This window comes from Diabrotica virgifera, chromosome 1 (assembly GCF_917563875.1).
Source record: "Diabrotica virgifera virgifera chromosome 1, PGI_DIABVI_V3a".
In the NCBI taxonomy this organism is placed as follows: Eukaryota; Metazoa; Arthropoda; class Insecta; order Coleoptera; family Chrysomelidae; genus Diabrotica; species Diabrotica virgifera.
The window spans coordinates 222,385,722-222,403,322 of record NC_065443.1 but is presented as its reverse complement, the minus strand read 5'-3'; positions in this window follow the sequence as shown (position 1 = coordinate 222,403,322).

Here is a 17,601-nt window from a genome sequence, read left to right as displayed (position 1 = left end):
ATCCCAATTTTCTCTGTCTTCGTCTATGAATGCTCTTAGGTACTCGTTTAATATTCTGTGCAGTTTTTCGCAACTTCCAATGGACTGTGGATGGTATGCCGTTGAGAAGTTGTGCTCTATTTTTAGTAGCTTTGTTAGTTACTGCATTACTTCATTTTTATATTATGTGCCTTGATATGTTCTTATTTGTTTCATTAGTCCGTATGTTGGTATAAAATAATCAAAAATTCCTCGGGCTATTGTCTCAGCTTCTTTATTGCACACGGGTATACTGACCGTGTATTTAGTTAGTTCACATAACATTGTTACACAGTATCTATTACCTTCGTTACTTTTAGTGAATGGACCTATCGTATCTATGTATACTATGTCCCATGGTTTGGAAGAAGTGTCCGATATCACGAATTCTTCGACCTGTGTTCTTTTCGGTTTGTTAATTTGACATTTATGACATTGTTTAACGTATTTTCTTACGTCTTTTTTCAAATTTCTCCATCTGAATCTTGCTTTTAGCTTCTTTATTAGTCTATTATTTCCTACGTATCCTTCAAACATCGGGTGGTTATGATATTTTTCTATTAATCTGTGTTTTTCTTTGTCATCTTCTATTGTTTCTGGTACTTCACATATGTATATTTCTACATTCTTCAATATTTTGTTTCCTTGTTTAATAAATTCATCAATTGTGCACAATTTAAAAATAATATCGTTTAAGGATATTTCTACTTTACGTACTGCATCCTCTACCTCCAGCTTATCAAGCTGTGCCAATATTTGCTTTAAATCGAAATGATTGAATCCTGTGGCTATGCTCTTGCTGCATTTTATTTTGTTTTTGACCCTAATGCTCAGTCTTGGTGAGATTAGTTCTGCTCCAAAAGACAAAATTGGTAGTCTATGCGCCTCTAAATTATTTAGTACTTTTGTTACTGTCTGTTTGGTGGCATCTGGCTGTAGTGCGAGTTCGCTTCCTGCCTTCGTTTGCCTTGATTCTTTCTCCATTTCTCTTGCTTGAGCTTGTGTTATAGCTAATATATGGGTATTGTCTATGTATAGGTTCTTTAGTTGATGCAATGTTATTCTTGAAAGACTGTCTGCGTAGTTATCTTTCCCTGTTATATACTCTATTTCGAAATTGTATTCCTCTACATCTAATCTGATCCTTGTAAGTTTTGAGGTTGGTTCCTTCATTGAAAATAAATGCGTTAGTGGTTTATGATCCGTTTTTACTTAAAATGTTGGTGCTCCATATAAATAACATTTGAAATGATTAATTCCCCAATGGATCGCTAGTAATTCCTTAACGATTATAGGTTTATTACATTCTCCTTTATTGAAACTTCTTGATGCGTATGCTATTGGTAGGTCTATTCCGTTATAATCTTGACTTAAAATAGCTGAACAATTCTCGTTGGATGCGTCTGTTGTTAGGATGAATTGTTTAGTGAAATCAGGATATTTTAGGATTGGTGGTTTCATCAATGATGATTTAAGCTTATTGAATGCTTCCTCGCATTCTTCTGACCAAAAAAATTCTACTCCTTTTCTCGATAATCTGTTTAGTGGTCTGCATATTTCAGCAAAATTTTGAATAAAACGTCTATAATAGTTACAAAATGCTACGAATCTTTTTGTCCCTTCTGCTGTCTTAGGTGTCGGGTATTGTTCAATCGTTGCATATTTCGCTTTATCTGGTGATACTCCTTCCTGAGAAAGATCATGTCCTAAATATGTGACTTCTCTTCTAAAAAATTGACATTTTCCTGGGTTAAGTTTCAAATTCAACACACCCGGACACACCCTACGGCAGAAGGATGAAAGATGGACTAAGATGGTAATACATTGGAGACCATGGAACCACAAACGAAAAAGGGGAAGGCCACAGATGCGATGGTCAGATGACTTGAAGAAACACACTGGGTCAAAATGGATGCAAATTGCCCAAGATAGAGAGGCATGGAAGAAGGAAGAGGAGGCCTATATCCAAGGATGGATGTTTAGGGCTGATTAGATAGATAGGTAGAAGTTTCAAATTGAATTTTCGACATGTTTCGAATGTCTTTTTCAGGTTGCCTGGTGATGTTTTTCAGATATTCCTATCCACAGAGAACAGCAGTTCTCACCAGTGGCGCACAACACCCCTACAAGCGACACTATATATACACGAAATTTTCGATTTTCTAAACCTGACTGAATTGAAAATTGGGCCAAATCCCATCTTAAAGTATAGGAAAAGACTCGTCCATCCATATGTTACATCTCCATTTTGGTTCAAGGGTGTGGATTTTACGGCCCTTCCCATTTAGAGTCTGTTTTTCGTTCTCGTCCCCAAAATTCCCAAAAATTTCAAAAACTTAAACCGTTTCGTATTCTTCACTCTGGCATATAAGGTATTTGATGGACGTGACATCTTTTTCCTTGATGTATAATTTGTAATTTGTGTGCATGTTTTTGTAAATTCTTTTTAATTGTTGTGTTTTGTCTATTTTGCCGTACCTTCTGATTAGCGATTGAAGCTCTAATAGAAAATCTTTAAACCGTTCGTTTGTTTTCTGCGTTCTCGTTCTGATTTGGTCCTCCAAATCGTCTAACCAGTTTGCTGATTTAAAATCAAGATTAAAGTCCTCCGTAAAATTGTTCCAGTTTTCCCAGGACTCGACGTTGTTTCAGAACCATAGTATTGCTTTTCCCCTAAATACTTCTGGTAGTGCTTTCAATAAAGCATCGTCTCGAATCCTGTAACAGCTTTTAAGTTCGTATAGCCTTTCCAAAAATTCTGTGGGGTCTTTGGATCCGTGAAAATGTAAGCCCCATTTTCTAACTGTGTCCATTATTTGACTGTGTTCATTTTTCGTTTGTGTGTTGTCTGTTTTAGGATCCTCAGTTTTGATATTGGTAACAGTTATAACTGTTATATATTATAGGGTGTCCCAAAAGAAGGGGAACGGTCGAATATTTCGCGAACTAAACATCGGATGGAAAAACTGAAAAATACGTGTTCAATTATTTTGAAAAATCTATCCAATGACACCAAACACAAACTCCCACTGCAACCCCTGGAGGTGGGGTGGGGGGTAACTTTAAAATCTTAAATGGAAACCCCTAGTTTTTCTTGCAGATTTGCATTCGTTACGTAAAAGTAAGCACCTTTTATTCAAGACATTTTTTCGAACTGTGGATAGATGGCGCTATAATTGGGAAAAACGATTTATCCCGATACCATCGGTAAATTATAGAAACGGTCTAATATCTCGAAAAATACACTTCCAAATAAGAAACCAAAAAACAGCTTTTTAATATTTTTCGAAAACCTATCGATAAACACTAAACACTAAACATGACCCTCCAACCCACCACCTGGAGGTGGGGTGGGGGGTAACTTTAAAATCTTAAATAGCAACCCCCACTTTTTATTGCACATTCAAATTCGTCACAAAAAATTAAGCAACATTTATTCGAAACATTTTTTAAAAATGCTGATAGATGGCGCTAATAAATCGTATTTTTCCAATTAAAGCGCCATCTATCAACAATTCTAAAAAATGTTTCGAATAAATGTTGTTAGTTTTTCATAACAAATCCGAATCTGTAATAAAAAGTGGGGGTTGCTATTTAATATTTTAAAGTTACCCCCCACCCCACCTCCAGGGGGTGGGTTGGAGGGTCAAGTTTAGTGTTATTCGATAGGTTTTTGAAAAGTATTAAAAAAATTTGTTTGGTTTCTCATTTGGAAGTATATTTCTCGAGATATTAGACCGTTTCTATAATTTACCCATGGTATCGGGATAAATCGTTTTTCCCAATTATAGCGCCATCTATCGACAGTTCGAAAAAATGTCTTGAATAAAAGTTGCTTACTTTTACGTAACAAATCCAAATCTGCAAGAAAATCTAGGGGTTTCTATTTGAGATTTTAAAGTTACCCCCCACCCCACCTCCAAAGGGGTGTAGTGGAGGTTGGTGTTTGGTGTCATTGGATAGATTTTTGAAAATGATTGAAACCGTATTTTTCAGTTTTTCGATCCGATGTTTAGTTCGCGAAATATTCGACCGTTCCACTACTTTTGGGACACCTTGTATATACGATCCTCAAATATACGATCCTCAAACAAATGAGAGCAAGATATTTAAATTAAACGCAAATAGTAGCATATACTCAGCTGAAATAATAGGCATATTTACATTTTCTCTGACAGTAAAACTGCTTTGCAAAAAATTAAGCACCTTCAATCTACATATAAAATAAATTATATCAGCATAGAAATCATACAAAAAGCTGAAGAACTAAAAATAAATATTTCAAGACAATACATCTAATATGGGTGAAAACCCATTGTGGAATACTGGACAATGAAACAGTTGAACCTCACCTCAATAAGCTATGTAGGACTCTCCCAACTAATGACTCCCCGTAGCATAATGGAACCGCCATTACTAACATTACGTACAAGATTACTTTCTACGAAACCTTCCCAGATTTTCTATATTGTCCATCACGTCGATCTGGATTCCATGTTTGTATCATTGTTTCATCTGTGAAAAGAAAAGAAAATTATATCCGTTTAAGTTAACATGGGTTAACTGCACACTTCACAGGATTGTGATAACCTGTGTTTTGTAAATGATGAATTGCTGCATCCGTATATTACAAATCCCCAAAATCTGGAGAAAAGCTAGAGTGGTAGCCCTCTTAAAACCAGGGAAGGATCCGGCGGATACAAAGAGTTTTAGACCTGTATCTCTCTTGTGCCACCTTTTCAAGGCCTTTGAAAGAATAATACTGAACCGGATCGCAGAATATCTGGAGACTAAAATTATTCCAGAACAAGCAGGATTCAGGCCCGGAAAGTGCTGCTGCAGTCAAATTCTTAATCTCACCCAACATATTGAAGATGGTTTTGAACGGAAGGAAATAACAGGAGTAGCGTTCATAGACCTAACTGCCGCCTATGATACAGTTAACCATCAACGGCTACTCCCAAAACTCTACGAAACTACAAAGGATTTCCGACTAACAAGGTTAGTGAAATGTCTCCTCCAGAATAGATGTTTCTACGTAACGCTCCAGTCCAAGAACAGTCGGTGGAGGGACCAAATAAATGGGCTACCACAGGGAAGTGTCCTCGCGCCGATTCTAAACAACATATACACCAACGACCAACCCATACACCAACAAACAAGGCAATTTATTTACGCTGATGATACAGCGGTGGCAGCTCAGGGAAGAACCTTCAATGAAGTCGAAGTGAAACTGACAGATGCCCTGGGAGACTTAGCTCTATACTATGATAAAAACCATCAGAAACCCAATCCCACAAAAACCCAGGTATGTGCTTTCCACCTGAGAAACAAGCATGCCCGAAGGCCGCTGGAGGTGGAATGGCGTGGTCAGATGCTGGAACACAACAAGACGCCAAAATACCTTGGCGTCTGTCTGGATAGAACTCTGTCTTACCGATACCACTGTCAAGATGTCAAGAAGAAAGTAAGTGCCAGAAATAACATCATCCGCAAGCTAACTAATACAAAATGGGGAGCACAACCACACACTCTCCGCACTTCTGCCTTGGCATTATGTTTTTCGGCCGCGGAGTTTGGAGCACCAGTATGGGCAAACTCTGCTCACGCAAAGAACGTCGACGTGGCTCTAAATGAAACGGTCCGTATAATATCGGGTTGCCTGAAACCGACACCTATCGAAGAGGTATACCCCATTGCTGGAATTGCTCCACCACCAATCAGGAGGAAGGTCACGTCAGAGGTAGAAAGGAAAAAGCAGGAGATGGACCGAAGACACCCCTTATATGACCACCAAACTCAGCCAAGCAGACTAAGATCTCGGAAAAGCTTCCTGAAAACATCAAGATCCATCCCCGAAGCGCCAGAGACGCGCTGAATACACCTATGGCAAGCGTCAGCTACCGCGACACATTTTCCTCCCTCGGAGGAAATGGCTGCTGGACACAATTTACCGTATCCGACTTGGAAAGCGCTAAACAGACTAAGAACCGGCGTTTCACGTTGTGCTAGTAACCTGAAAAAATGGGGATACCAGGAGGACGATACCTGCGACTGTGGCGCGGTTCAGACCAGCCGGCATCTACTATCATGCACAGAGATGAGAGAGACCTGCACAGAACAAGACTTAATTATAGCAAATGACAGGGCCATCTATGTGGCCAACCATTGGAAATACAGAATTTAAAGTTGTTGGTGTTCCGGACACGGAAAGTAAGTAAGTACCTGTGTTTTGTAAGGTTTTAGTGGAAGTTTCCATTTATTACATCACCTTACAATTTTGTCCAGTTGCTTTTAGGCTCTATGGAATTCAGATCTGTCTCTTAGCGTCTCATCGGTGTTACTTGAGGAGACAGTATTGTTAAATAGCAAGATGGACTCTGTCCTATTTATAGGATGGGGGAGGTCGCAGTTCTACACTGTGTATAACAGTGGAGCTAGAATTGAGCCCTGGGGAATCCAGCTTGTGTAGTAAATGGTGTAACTGTAAAGAGTTGGCTAGCGACACTTATTGTGCGATTGGAGAGATATAATTGAATAATTTTTAGAAAGCGAGTTGGCAGTCCAACAAGTTGGATATTATCAATAAAGCGTGCATGAAATACTTTATCTAAAGTCTTCTAGACCTCGAGAAAGATTCCTATGGCAGTCTACCATGTTCGTTGATAAATCGTGAGATAAAGGTTGCATCATTAAATCAATGCAATATAATAGTCTAGGCGCCAAATAGAGGTCACCGTGTCCTTTTCAATTCTGATGGACAAACTCAACGGTTTCTTATGTATTTTTGGTTGCTGATTACGAACTTCGAGGGTGGATTTTGATCCAAGTGGTCAAGAAATTGTTATAAACAATTTAATTGTTTATAAATTGTTTATAAGACTGTTGATAATTTATAACCATGAAATGGGCTGTTCCTTTCTATTTCTTGGGTTGAGAGCGGACTGTAGACTGTAGATTTCTTAAATGGGTTGGAACAGCCACGGTAAGCAGACCTAGAATCACTATTCGGTGTAGGTATCTGCTCGTTTGGGGTAGATTAAAATGCTGGCTAAATATTGTGCCGTTTAGTGACAAGCGAAGACATTATCAAAATTATTTAAATTAAATCTCCTATTAGGTTTTTGATAGTTTTAGGGCTGGATTTAAAACAAGGAATGCATTTATGTAAAACCTTTCGAACGGCAGTTCTTCCATTCAGGGGCCAAAAGTTTTGACGAACAAATGATAGCGTTGCTTGAGCTCCTGAATGAAGATTTCGTTTATGCTTTTGAGAAATAATGAGTTCAGTATAGTGGGTTTTGTCAGGAAGTAAAATCGGGTGTTTGGAAGAGTATTGCAGATCGGCATTTCGCAATCTTCCACCAACTCTTATAATATCATTTTTGTCGATAAAAACATGCAAGGAACTAAGTTTACTGGAAGGCATCACTTGACCTCGCTTTTTTAGGATTTGAATATCTTCAAGAAAATTGCGAGATTGAATGTGTTTTATAAGAAGCATTTTTCCCCTTTCGATTTCATGATCGGTCAGATCACCAAACATTTTAGACTCTTTGGCAAACTTGAGGTTTGATATAAGTCTTAGACAATATGCTGTTACATTGATAAGCTTAGAATAGCTGGAGAATCTTTCGATAAGAAGGGAAACTGTATCAGATTTGATTTCCTGGGTGGACAATATAAGTAATTTTGTATTTATTTCTGGTAAATCCTGATCTACATTTGTTGTAAAGTTAGAAATGTGATTAGCTGTGGACCAGGTCTCATTTGGTTGAGATAAGAACGTGGGCCCATGCCACCATAATTCAGAATTATATAAATCAATGGGAGTGGCTCCTCTGGATAAGATATCAGCGGGATTAGAATCGGAGCGTGTATGATATCAATTGTCAATGCTTGATAATAATTGTTGTATCTCTGATACACGGTTACAAACAAACGTTTTTAAAATACGAGGTTCAAGAGATAACCAATTTAAAACAATTGTGGAGTCGGCATAAAGATAAGTTCTTTGAATATTGAAATTCAAAATATCAGTTATCTTTTTAGCAAGACGAGCAAGAACAAGAGCGCCACAAAGCTCAAGTCGAGGTAATGAAATCGCCTTGAAAGGAGTTACGTGTGATTTAGCGCAGAGTAAATTGCTGAGTATATAGCCTTGTGGACTAACGGATCTTATGTAGATGCAAGCGCCATATGCGTTAATCTAACTATCTGAAAACCCATGAAGCTCAAAGTTTGAGGAATTTTTTGAAACAACTTGTCGTGGAATATTATAGTCATTTACAAGTGAAAGATTATCGATAAAATGTTTCCAAATCTTATAAATCTCTGAGGGAACCGTATCGTCCCATTCAATCTTAAGGATCCATAATTTTTGCATTAAAACTTTTACTTGGATAATCATGGGTCCAAGGAACCTCAGAGGATCGAAAATTTACGAAATGGTTGATAAGACCGTTCTTTTTGTTACTAGAGTGAGGGAGGTTTTATTTTAGATTTGAAATTAAACGAATCGGCTTGAGAGTTCCAAGATATGCCAAGAGCCTTATTATTGGGTGAGTCTGATATAATATATTCAGCGTTAGAGTTTTCTAACTTTAGGTTGGGCAATATAGCGTCACTATTGGAGACAAATTTCCGTAAAACGAAACCAAATGAACCTAAAATGGAGGTTAGATTTTTACGAATTAAGATTAATTCCTCCTCGGTGGAGTCACCAGTCACTACATCGTCGACATAAGTATCGAGTTCTAATATATTACTTTCAATTGGAAAATCGTCTTTTACCAAAATTGATATTTCTTTGAGACACCTTGTTGCTGGGTAGGATGAACATGCCATGCCGTAAGTTACGGTATTTAGCTGATAAATGGAAAGTGTTTCCGTAGGAGTATTTCGCCATATTATGCGTTGAAGATTACGTTGTTCAGGATCAATCAGTATTTGGGGATACATTTTCTCAATATCGCTTGTTAAAACAAAATTATGTTGTCTAAAACGCAATATTATAGAAAATAGATCGCTTTGTACAGTAGGTCCTATCTTGAGTACATTGTTGAAGGATAACCCTGTTGAGGTAGGAGATGATGCGTCAAACACGATACGGGTTTTGGTAGTTAAGCTTTCTTGCTGCTCGACATCATGATGTGGTAAATAATAAGATATTATCGAACTCGATTTGTCCGTTTGTAGATCAATGGGAGACGTATGTCCCAAAGTGATGTATTCTGACTTCAAATCGTTATATGCTTTATTTAGCAAAGGATTTCTTTGAAGTTTCCTTTCGATTGACAAAAATCGTTTTACAGCGGAATTATAAGATTCACCAAGTTGAGTAATTTGAGGCTTAGTGGGCAGCCTCACTTGAAAACGACCCGTGTTGCCACGTATTGTGGAAGATTTGAAGTAAGTTTCACACGCTTCCTCTTCCTGAGTATACTTAGAAGAAGAAGACAAGTTATAGTTTTCTTCTATTTTCCAGAAGTTTTCAATGCTAGATTGGAGCTGGCATTAGATGTTAATAAGCAAGAGTCAATAGTTGTGTTCAAAGAACAAGCACTCGGAGGGACGGGACCGCTAACAATCCATCCTAATTTGGTTTGTTGCAAAATTGTTTGATTTTTATTACCCCTGATTTGACCTGAGCTTAAGATGTTAAAAAACAATCCTGCTCCTATGAGAATATGTACTTCAGAGGGGTCATAAAAATTGGGATCAGCAAGAACAATATTGTCAGGTATATTTAAATGAGTAGTGTTGATATAATGTTGAGGCGTTAAATCGGTAATACGATCGATAACAAGAGCAGGCATTTTAAATGCATAATCACCGTTTAAGGATTTTACTTCTAAATTTACTCTTTTGGTTAAGGAAGTAGTTGATAAATTAATGCCCGAGATTGACAAGTCAACATTTTCGGAAGTAAGATTTAATTTTTCAAAAAGTTCCTGCGTTATAAAGTTGGATTGACTACCACTATCTAGAACTGCTCTGGTTAGTATAGGTTGGCGATTTTTGTTAAGTGTTTTCACAACGGCGGTTGATAACAGTATAAACGAATTAGGGCTTTGATTGGTTGAGTGCAAGTTACAAGAGGATTGGGAAGATGTGGAATTATTTGGTTGGATAATTCCATTTTGCGAGGTGGATACACAATCATTAAAGTTGTGGGTTGGCGGGGTTTCACTCGTGTTACTGATGACATTATTTCTATGCAATAGGCTATGATGTTTACCCTGGCAGCTTTTACAAAAGTGGGTAGATTTGCATTCACTAGATTTATGACAAGATCGTAAACAGTTGGTACATAAAAAAGCCTTTTTTGCCTCAGAAAATCGATCAGGTACAGACATGCTATGAAACCTGGTGCAAGAATAAATGAAATGATTATCGGCACATAAAGGACATTTATTTTTGTTTTGAGTTAAAAGTGAATGGCTATTCGGTTTAAATGACTGCTTAGGAATTTGATCGTATCTTTTATCATTTCCCCTTGAGTTTAGCTTACATTCAATAGACTCCAAAAATTTACATCTATCACCTAAAAATTCAGTGAATTGGCTAATAAAAGTTTATATATGTGTGATAGTAGACTGATAGGACGGTAGTTTTTTAGATCTGTTATGTCACCTTTCTTGTGCAATAAAACAATGACTGTATTGTTCCATTGAGAAGGCGTTTTTCCTTGGTAAATGCATTCGGTGAAAAGTTTGGCCAAAACCTGGATAATTTTATGTCCACCTTGTTTGATTGCCTCGATCACTACTCCGTCATCGCCAGGGGATTTATTATTTTTTATTTCTGAAAGTGTCTTTTTAACTTCGTATGGTGTTACTTCTGGCAATAATTCTGATCCCTGGTTTGTGATTTTGGACAGGAGCTGATCTTGCCTTGCGTTGGTGCTCTCATACGTTTCGCGATAAAACGATTCGACAACCTTAAGGATTTCGGCCCTATCCGTAGCAATGCTGTTGTCTTTATTTCTTATTCTGTACATATTTTTGTTGCCACTGTTATTCGTATTTCGCCGCAAAACTTTTAAACTTTTGTTTTCTTGAATTATTTGAATTATTTCTCTTGTATTGTTTTCTCTTATGTCTTTTCGGATTGACCGGTGGATATCTTTATTTAATTTCTTCAATGTTGTGTAGTTGGAGTCGTATTTTTCCGTCAGTTGTCTTCTTTTACTTATTAACTCTTTGGTATTTTGGCTTAATTTTTCTTTATGGGTCACGACCGTCGGGCAGCACTCCCTCTCGGTTTCTTTAAGTGCCTCCGTTATGAGATTATTTGCTAGTTCCATGTCTTCTATTTCGTTTTCTAAGTCTTGTGTACGCCTGGTTAGTATATCTTCATAGAAGTCGTTGTTTTCTGGGGGAATCCATTTCTTCTTTTGTGTTTTGAAGATCATCTTTGTTCTTTCCAAGTTGACATTTAATTGTATCGTTGCTCGGATTATTCTGTGGTCGCTTCCTATCGAAAATTTGTTAAGTACTTCAATATCTTTAATTATTTCTTTTCTGTTCGTTATGATGAAATCTATCTCATTTTTGACACTGCCATCTGGGCTTCTCCATGTCCATTTACGCTGAGGCTTTTTATCAAAAAAAGAGTTCACCACGGATAAATTTTCCTGGTGTAAGAAGTTAAGCAGTCTTTGCCCTCGTTCATTTCTTTCGCCGTAGCCATTCTTGCCCATTGCTACTTCTGCATCATCTTGTTTAAAGCCCATTTTCGCGTTAAAGTCGCCCATAACAATTGTGTAGTATGGTGGTGTAGTATGTAATGCTGTTTGTAGGTCGTCATAAAATATTTCAGTTTCTTCATCCGAGTGGGTAGTCGTTGGAGCATATGTCTGGATTATCTTAAGGTTATATCTTGCATTTAGTTTGAAGATGAGGTACACAATCCTGGGACTTATGCTGTTAATTTTAGTTATATTTTGGGCGTGCTTTCTATGTGTAATGAATCCTACTCCACCATTTGAAGTGTCTTCTTCTCCTCTAAAATGAAATAAGTGCCCCGATTTAAGGGTAATTTGAGCTTCTCCTCTTCGTCTGAATTCACTGAGACCGATGATGTCCCATTTTATTGTTTTCAGTTCTTCCTCCAGTTCCATCATCTTCTGGTCCGATATAAGAGTTCTAGCATTATATGAGGTGATATGCATTTGTCGTTCTTTGTGGTAGCCTGATCTTTTCCGGGGATTCTTAGCACCCTCTGCTCCAACCCTTTTCCACCCGCTACCTTGGCTGGGGGTGTTTGAGCCGCCGGAGACTGAGGGCCGTTCAGTAGTTTCGTCTTTCATGGAAATTTGCCTTTGGGGTTTTAGCCATTAAAACGCCACGCTTGGCTAGTGCGTGTTGGCGAGTTGGTTAGGATATGGAAGGAGGAAATGGTGGAGATGGGAATGCTTTGGGTTTGGACATGGTTTCCCCGGTAAAGGGATGTTGGGGAAATCCATGAGCTCGCGTAGGGCAGGTGTGCTATTCCTGAAGTAGATCTATTCCCTATCGGGATCGCAGAGAAGTATCTACCCGCTACCAATTAATATACTTTAATCAATTTTAAAGGAAATTGGTTGCGCCTATGGTGAGAGAAAGTAAAATTTAAATCTTTTAGTTAGCTTTAAAAGCGTTTGGGTGCGCCTATTGTGAGGTAAACTAAATTTAAAATATTTTAATTAACTTTAAAAAATTTGGTTGCGCCTATGGTGAGGCAAAATAAAATTAAAATATTTTAATTAGTTTAAAAGCGCTTGGCTGTGCCTATGGAAGGCAGAATAAAATTTAAAATAATTTAATTACTTTTAAATGAAATTGGTTGCGCCTATGGTAAGGCAAAATTAAATATTTTAATTATCTCTAAAGAATTTGGTTGCGCTTATGGTGAGGCAAATGAATGTTTAAACGAGTAAGTAACTTTAAAATTATGTTATCCACGCCATCTATGTTATCTAAGTTATTATTGTAATCCCGACACCAATAGGTAGAAGGGAATTTGATTATATATATATATATATATATATATATATATATATATATATATATATATATCCACGTCAATGGTAGGCTTGAAAAGCTTCAGTATAAGCTCAGAATGGGTAAAAACAGGCTTTATTGAAATTTGACGATTATTTTTCAGTTAAAATATATGTCAGGAACTCGAACTGTTATCCATTGACTTTAAAAAATGTGTATCTCACGCTAATGCAAATTAAAGTTATAGAATGTAAGGAACTGACCTGTATTCTTCGCTCTGAATTTACCTGACGTGGTGATAACTGGGTATCCTCTTCGTAGTCTAATGGACTGGGAATCCGGCTCGAAGATGACCATAAAATGGCTCATAAACTAAAAGAGAGAAAAAAGAATGTTTCAAATAAAATCTGTTCGTTAATAAAAAACGAAGAAAAAAACGTTTACTAAACTTCAATCCAACAATTAGAACTCAAGATATTGTAAAATTAGTGCACAATGCAAATGGCAAATTGCAAAATAAGTATTTTTCGAAGATTTATCGATCGTAACTCGGCTTTTACGCATGCAAATGAGCTTTGGAAGGTCTCGTTTTAAAGCATCATTAATAGGCTTCCAAACAGAGTTTGTTAAATTACTTGATCCTAATTTGTTTTAACGTTATACCCATTTGAAGTTATAATTTTCTTAAAAAAATTGTACATTAATTCATTAATTGGTTTATAAGGGTTTCAAGCAAAATTAAGCTGTAAACATTTACACTTTAATTAACAATAATGATAGAAGAACTCAAAAGGAACATTTTGAGCTTACGGAAATCTTTGTAAGTTTATTTTTGGCCAAGATATCGATATTTTAATAGTGCGCTCTGAGGCGCAAGATCGGCTCACCGCGTAAAGGTTCACGCGCTAACTTCTCGATGCAAATTATATTTTCTATGTATATATACGATATCTTCATTTTTCATTTTTGAAGATCCTAATAAAATTTTATTATATAATTCTTATAATTAAATCATCATACTGTACTTCGTATCACCTTTCATTCTATTTATTTTGTCTTCTATTTTTTGTAATAAATGAGAAAAAACATTAAAAAAATATTTCAGAAATAGAACTAAAAAGTACGTTGATATTATTTATTAATACTATTTTTACAAACTTGTTCCATGCATCTGAATCGAGATATACAGGGAATCTCAGCTTTTTTACATCTGCATAAGTTCTTAGAGCAATTTTTACAGTTACATGGTGGTACTTAGTCCGTTCTTATAGGCAGTAAAACTAAAACTTTCTGGAGATTCGGAGCCGAATAATCTATATGAACTAGATATAATCTATATCATATAGATATCCAGTGGATAGTGGATAGTATCCATATAAAGTGGATCTCGTTCTCTTGTAGCATCATCAAGGCACGGCAATATGCTCGTTTTATATGCAATGATGATGCTGCAAAATATATCGATCCATTTTTATATGGATATCACATATTTTGGCTCATTTGCATGTGTAGAAGCCTTACGATCGATAAAGCGTCGAAAATACTTGACCTGTGAAACGATCTTGCGCCTCATAGCGCGCCATTAAAATATCGATATCTTGACCAAAAATAAACTTACGAGCATATTCTTTAGCTCAAATTATTCCTTTTAAGTTGTTCTATCCTGATTGTTATTTAAAGTATAAATATTTATAGTTCAAATTTATTTGAAACCCTTATAAACAAATTAATGTACAATTTTTTAAGAAAATGATTATTTCAAATGGATATAACTTGAAATCAAATAAAGATCAAGTAATATACGATAGGTGAATCAAATATAAACCGACCTTTGCTAATAACTGTTTATTGAATTATAATTGCAACAATTAAACAATACTTCATTTTTCTATATACATTCCTTCCTTCTGTAGGCATTTTTTCCAGTGGCTAGATAGTTTCTGTATTCTACTTTCATAAAAAGAATTAGGGCGGGTATCTAACCAATTGCTCATGAATTGCTCCACTTGATTTTCATCATCAAAGCGCGCTCCGCCTAGTGCATCTTTTAATGGACCGAACATGTGGTAATCACATATGGTGGAAGATCAGGACTGTATACAGGATGTTCAACGAAAGTCCAATGCATTTCCGCTATTTTTTCTTGTCAGCTGTATGCGGTCGGGCGTTGTCATGCAAGAGAAACACATCTCGTATACGACATCCCGTCTTTTGGGCCTATAGGCAACTCGAACACGGTCCAAAAGAGTATAGTTATAAGCTGCATTAATGGTTGGTCTCTCATAAAGAAAATTTAGCAACAAAACGCCACGAGAATCCCAAAACATGTCGCTAAAACTTTGCCTGCAGACAAACGAGTTCTCGCCTTTATCGGACAATTTTTAGACGTCGTTGATGACTTTTGTTTTCTACGGCATCTCGTCCTTCACGATCTTGTCTATGCAAAAATTTCACTTGTGTATTGGACAGTGTTGATTCCCCATATTGATTTTATAGTCTTAGCCAAATTTTAGCGGGACCAACATTTTATTTTGCAAGGAATTTGATAACAATGCGTTCTGCAACCGTCATGGCACTACTCTCTCGCTCATCGCAACAGTAACTGGCTGCACGTCATTAGAGAACAGGCAGCAGCGCGCAGGTACACATTAGACTATAACCTGCCATCACAGGACTAATTTAGATATATTCGCCAGTTGATGCTAAGTGGGGACGGAAAGATCGATTTATAACAAACTCTGTTTGGAAACCTATTAATGAAGCTTTAAAATGAGACCTTCTATGGCTAATTTGCATGCGTAAAAGGCGAGTTACGATCGATAAAGCTTCGAAATAGCTATTTGTATAACAAGGGAGGAAAGTGTAACTTTTCCTCCCGAGAATGAAGTTTACTGCCCGACGCGTAGCGGAGGGCAGTAATCATTCAAGGGAGGAAAAGGCACTTTACTCCCATGTTATACATATGGGTTTTCCACCTTCCTCAAATAACAAGTAATTTTTTCATTTTTACTTAATTTATTTATGTAACTAACCAACAAAATTTATTAGAACTAAAACAACAAGTAGGTACAATATAACTGTCAACTGTCAAATATAAGTCAAATTATTAATGTAAACATTGTTAAATCAAAATAACAATTTACTGTTTTTTACCATTCTGCAAAATACAGGATGTTTTATAAATAAACGTTAAAATGTATAGATACTTCGTAATAGAAAATATATATTATACAGGGCGTCAATAAGTTATATTTCATGAATGAAATACCATGACGTCATTTTTACTTTTCCTCCCTAGGGAGGAAAAATATTTTCCTCCCTAGGGAGGAAAAGTACAACTTTGCTCCCTACAATCAGGTCCGGAAAAGTATACTTTCGGTAGAGGTAGGTGGAAAAATACTTATTTTGCAATTTTCAATTTGCATTGTGCACTATTTATACAATATCATGAGTTCCAATTGTTGGATTTGAGTTTGGTAAACGCCTTTTTCTTCCTTTTTTATTAACGAACAAATTTTTATTTGAAACATTCTTTTTTATCTCTTTTAGTTTATGATCCAAAGCTTTATAAAAAATTTATAAACAATTAAATTGTTTGTAACAATTTTTTGACCACTTGGATCGAAATCCACCCTCGAAATTGGTGATCAGCAGCCAAAAATCCATAAGTAACTGTTGAGTTTGCTCATCAGAATTGAAAATGACACGGTGACCCTTCTGGCGCCTAGACTATAAGTGGAGTGTCCTACTTTGGTAAGCGTCGATGTTGACTTGTTTCAACTTCTGACTGATCGCAACTCCAAATGAATCCCGTAGATTTTTAAATCCTCACCGATGTAGACGACAGGTGGCAGATTGATCAAAAGACAAGTTATTATCAGTGTCGAAACAGTGACGAGAAGACTTAAAAGGGTTGGTTGAAATCTAGAAGGTCCTTCCAGAATTCCACGGCTTTTCCCATGGCACAAAACACGACGGTTGCAAGTTGCAAGTCCCCATGTTATCTAGAACGGACATAATTTTCTTTTCTTTTCACAGATGAAACAAGGATATAATTATGGAACCAGTTGTGGTGGACAATACAGAAAATGTGCTGAATGTTCCGTAGACAGTAATCTTGTATGCAATGTTACGAATGGCGGTTCCGTTATGCTATGGGGAGTTATTAGTTGGGAGGGTTGTACGTAGCTTAGTGAGATAAATAATCAAATTAATGCTGCCTGGTACATATGCAACATCCTCGAATAATATGATTTTCTTCATATCGGCTTCATTTATTATGCAGAAACAGTCATACAATATTTTGAAATGGTAGGACTAAGGCACTAGACTGGTCATCAATGTGTCCTGCGAAACCACTTTTGCTAAAAATATTTTTTTTTGATAAAATATTTACTTTTTGAGTTATTTGGGAAAATCCGTCTGAAAACGTAGTTTTTTTGTCGAAAAATCAACATTTTAAATCGCGAATAACTCGAAAACTTACATGCAATTCGGAGTTGCCTCTGGAAATTACACTCCAAAACGGTCATTTATTGGGCTAATTCATCTCATCGCTTTTGTAGCTGGAATGATGTGTGAGATACTCTAATTTTTA